Consider the following 4,459-nt stretch of genomic DNA (forward strand, 5'->3'; position numbering starts at 1 on the left):
GAGGAATGTAACCGCAACTCTCTATTTACAACGCAATGAAATGCACGCTCTCATGCGTTTTCTCGAAAAAAAAAATAGAACTGCTGGTGACTAGTATGTGACGCAAATATCTTCACATCAAACAAAATAGAGTATGATCCACGATCAATTCTGAATTTATCTTCTAAATATTTATAATTTGGGACTACCAAACAAGCAGTATGCATTTTCTCTATTCACCCATGTAAGAAGTTCGACGTTTAACAGTGAACAAGGCTCTTCCAATCTCAGCTATCTTAACTAAATAAAAATAGAAAGTCTAATCCTAGGATCACATCAATACGAATCATGTGTGTCAATAAGATGATCTTTGCAGGCAGTCCTAGCTCAGTTGGTGTGAGCCGTGGGTGTAAACTGCATCGGATGGATTAGGTTCCTCTTCGACTTGGATTTGGGTGCTTAATTCTTATTTGAAAATATACATGGTTCATCCTAGGTATTATTTTATTTTCAAGAAGATAATCCTCCTGAGTGTCAAATGGAATCATGGGTATATATACAAAAGGTTTGTGTTAAAATAATTTGTTGGCATGACAAGTTTCACCCTACCAGCAATGGTAGTTGGCAGACACATGACATCTCTAGTTAGTATCTAAAAGCGGCGACAAATCGTGCAGAACATTTTCACACTGTTGGCTTTAAGTTGACCATTTGTTATAGCATCAAGCTTAGACCATGACATTCAGAAAAGAATCAAAGTATACCAGCACATATCAATCTCACAAGATTTTTTTTCCAATTAATAAAACAAGTTTAGCAAGTGTAGTGTTTTATCCCAAATCAAAACAGACATGATCCAAGAGGACTTGTTTCATTGATCACCACAAAAGACTACGGGTAAAAAGAAACATTTACATGTTTTCTGCATAAGAAGGAAAGGATAAGCTCATATTTTGGTTCAAAATGAGGCGTCTGTTAAGCTTCATGCACTAGCGAACGCAATCAAAAGTCCGAACTAATGGAAGGGGCTAGGCAATCCACATATACACTTCAACAGCCCCTCTCACGTGTGACGCGGGAAGTCAACACGTGAATAGACTCAGAAGTATGGCTCAAGAGGCCTATACGTGGACACAGAGGGGGGCAGCAACAATTTTTGGATAAACCGCGAAAGCCAGGACTTGAACTCAAGACCTGACGCCCTGATACCATGTTAAGCTTCATGCACTAGGCAACGCAACCAAAAGTGTGAACTGATGGAAAGGGCTAGGCAATCCACGTATACACTTCAACAGCGTCTACAAAGTTCAAGAAGAGCACACATAATTTTCTGCACGAAAACAAAATATTTTTGAAGTAAACATCAAACAAGGCGAGCTAAGTTTTCTGATTTAACCTGCAAGATCGTTCAGGTTTTATCCACTGAATCCATGGCAGAAATAATTGCAGGTACAAACAATGTTGCACTTGACAATATCACATACTGATATTTCTAGATATCCAAATGTTTTAGGTACAAACAACCAGAGTCTATGCACTTTCCGATGATGGTGTGTTCTGTTCGATGCCTGCGAACTATCATGATGTAGAAAGGCTACAAGGAGATTTAAACAAATAGGTTGCGTGGAAACATAATGATTTGGATCCCACCGGCCATATCCTAGCTGTTTTGTCTTTTGTCCTATTATTTCTTTTCGGTGTTAGTGCAAGCATAACGAACAGCTGCATATATGTACAGGGTATAACTGTTCGTTCAACAATAGTGGCGTTTTTTTCCTTTCTGATCCCTGACACTATATATCCCTATCCTTATCGCACCTTTTATCAATCCATAAAATGGATTAGACTAAACCCACTAATCATTTCCCCACTTCCCCTAGCATACAGTCCACACGACACCTACATGTATACATTCCTTTCGTATGCCAGATCCACAGTTCAGCCAACATTCTTCACGATTACACTTTTCTATCTATCTAGACTATGCATAATTCCGTGAGAAACATCTACTACAGCGTAAACTTGTAATATTCCAAATTTCTCTAGAGCAGCCACCGGAAAGCACAGGGGCATCACACGTGCACCTTGTTGAGCAAATCAGCAGCAGGCAAGTTGCTACCGACATATTCGAAAAAAAGTTGCTACCGACATTGAACAGAACATTTTATGGAACAAATTTTGCTATTGTTGCTGGAATAAGATGATAGCCACATTAAAAGTGGCGCGCAGCCACCACGCCGGCAAGGGGAGCTAGAGGATACAAGTGCGGCAATGGAGAATCCTACGACTTGAATCTGATGAGAGGGGAGTGCCGAGCGAATCCTCACCATGCCACCCACTAACGCTGCACTTGTCGGCAGAAGCGATCGCAGGGCAAGGAGAACCCGCGAGCGATCACACGGCGAAGGTGCGATCCCAAGTCGGCCCCGCAGGTTGGAGGCTTCGGCTGGCATCCTGCCGCCGGGAACGAGGTCGACGCGGTGGCCGTCGTCGACCCCTGAGGATACGGGCCCAGGCCCCGAGCCTCTGCCCTCCGGTGGCCCGTTTTCCCACCTTCCACGACGTTCTGAGGCCCGTTTTCCCTGCCCCTTAAGCCCAGTACCGAGAGCTCTTCTCTTGGACGCTAGATGTCGAACGAATGGTGGCATCTATTATTAAAGAACATAAATCTCAGGAAGAAACTATACTTATAAGAATACATGTTTTAACAAAACCGGTAAGTTCGTCTTCACTGAAGGTCCACACGACCGCAACCGGGGCCTTATTCTGCTATGTTTTGGACACGCCGAGTTCCTCGAAGTCACCGATGCCTAGTATGTCTCAAGACTCGGATCGACAAGAACCACAACATCCGTCGATCGCCAAGTACCCCTTCATTTCGTCGAGACCGGCAAGTCCGAAGACCCCAAATACCACGACACCGATGACATGAATATCTACGAAAACTCATGCTACGATAAACATGTACCACTACCGTCGTCGAGATCGCGAGAACCTCTACCGTCGATCCTAGAGCACGCGAGAACGACTACTTCCACTACGAACGTCTCGAGAACGTCTACTTCCCCTACACCGCATCGAACTCGAACCGCTCTGAGAATGCTCCTTTGGGAAGGTATAACCCCGAGACGACCGTCCGAGAATGATTACTTGTGTTGTATGTAATGCTCGCGTTTGCACCGTGCCCGACATGTGTCTTGCATGTTCCCCATTGCCATACCGTCGTCTTATGGGACATCCGGTAACCGGGATCACCCCATCATCTCTAACTCGTTCCACACATCCGCACACTTATTCTTTTCACCGGCATCTCTATCGAGTTACCGGAACCGATATGTTGCCGTGGCATCATTTTTGGATTCGTTGCCGTGGCACCCCTTCCGTTTCCGCCACGATGACAAATGCTTCATAATGCTCTTGTCAACTTTTAATAAAAATTGCATAAACTTGTTCATGTCATCCGCATCATGATAGCAACAATTAAAATGTTTAGATTGTTGTTGCAATACATTACTAAGGCATATGGGGATTTACCGGATTCGTTATTTGTTATATCCGGCCGCATTTAAATTGTTTAGATAGTATAGTTTTGTTATGCTTCACCAAATTGCCATGTTAACCAACATTTAATATTGTTGAGTACTTAACCGGGAGTGAACTAAATAATTGATGTGGTGTTCCGTCAATATGCAACCCGTTGCATATTGAGCTCCACTTAATTTGTAGTTTTGGTTGTTGCACTTTGCCATGACAAGCATATTTAAACCGGACATGCATCATACTTGGTTGTGCATCATGCCATGCTTATGTGATGGTTGTTTACCATGTTGTTTGCTTTCTTTCCGGTGTTGCTTCTTCGGGTTAGTTCTGATAACGTCGCGTTTGTGAGGATCCGTTCGACTACATCCGTTTGTCTTCTTCATGAAATCGTTCTTCTTCCTTGCGGGATCTCAGGCAAGATGACCATACCCTCGAAATCACTTCTATCTTTGCTTGCTAGATACTCGCTCTTTTGCTATTGCCTATGCTACGATACCTACCACCTTGCTTATCATGCCTCCCATATTGCCATGTCAAACCTCTAACCCACCTTGTCCTAGCAAACTGTTGTTTGGCTATGTTACCGCTTTGCTCAGCCCCTCTTATAGCGTTGTTAGTTGCAGGTGAAGATTGGAGTTTGTTCCTTGTTGGAACATGGATATTTGTTGGGATATCACAATATCTCTTACACTTGGTAAAGGGTGGAAGGCTCGGCCTTATGCCTAGTGTTTTGTTCCACTCTTGTCGCCCTAGTTTCCGTCATATCGGTGTTATGTTCCCAGATTTTGCGTTCCTTACACGGTTGGGTTATAATGGGAACCCCTTGACAGTTCGCCTTGAATAAAACTCCTCCAGCAAGGCCCAACATTGGTTTTACCATTTGCCACCTAGCCTTTTCTTTCCCTTGTGTCGGCCGGCTCAAGGTTCATCTTTATTTAAC

The 4,459-nt window shown here is 43.6% G+C and overlaps 1 long non-coding RNA gene across 1 annotated transcript in view; it reads right to left on the reverse strand.

The window, feature by feature from the left end:
• LOC119302411 overlaps nt 1–2,526 on the reverse strand; it is a 7,453-nt gene extending 4,927 nt beyond the window's left edge. Inside the window, exon 1 of the long non-coding RNA XR_005147556.1 lies at nt 2,307–2,526. This is a non-coding gene — a long non-coding RNA (uncharacterized LOC119302411). The remainder of the gene's footprint in view (nt 1–2,306) is intronic.
• Between the last annotated feature and the right edge of the window lie 1,933 nt (nt 2,527–4,459).

Source organism: Triticum dicoccoides, chromosome 5A (genome assembly GCF_002162155.2).
Source record: "Triticum dicoccoides isolate Atlit2015 ecotype Zavitan chromosome 5A, WEW_v2.0, whole genome shotgun sequence".
Classification (NCBI taxonomy): Eukaryota; Viridiplantae; Streptophyta; class Magnoliopsida; order Poales; family Poaceae; genus Triticum; species Triticum dicoccoides.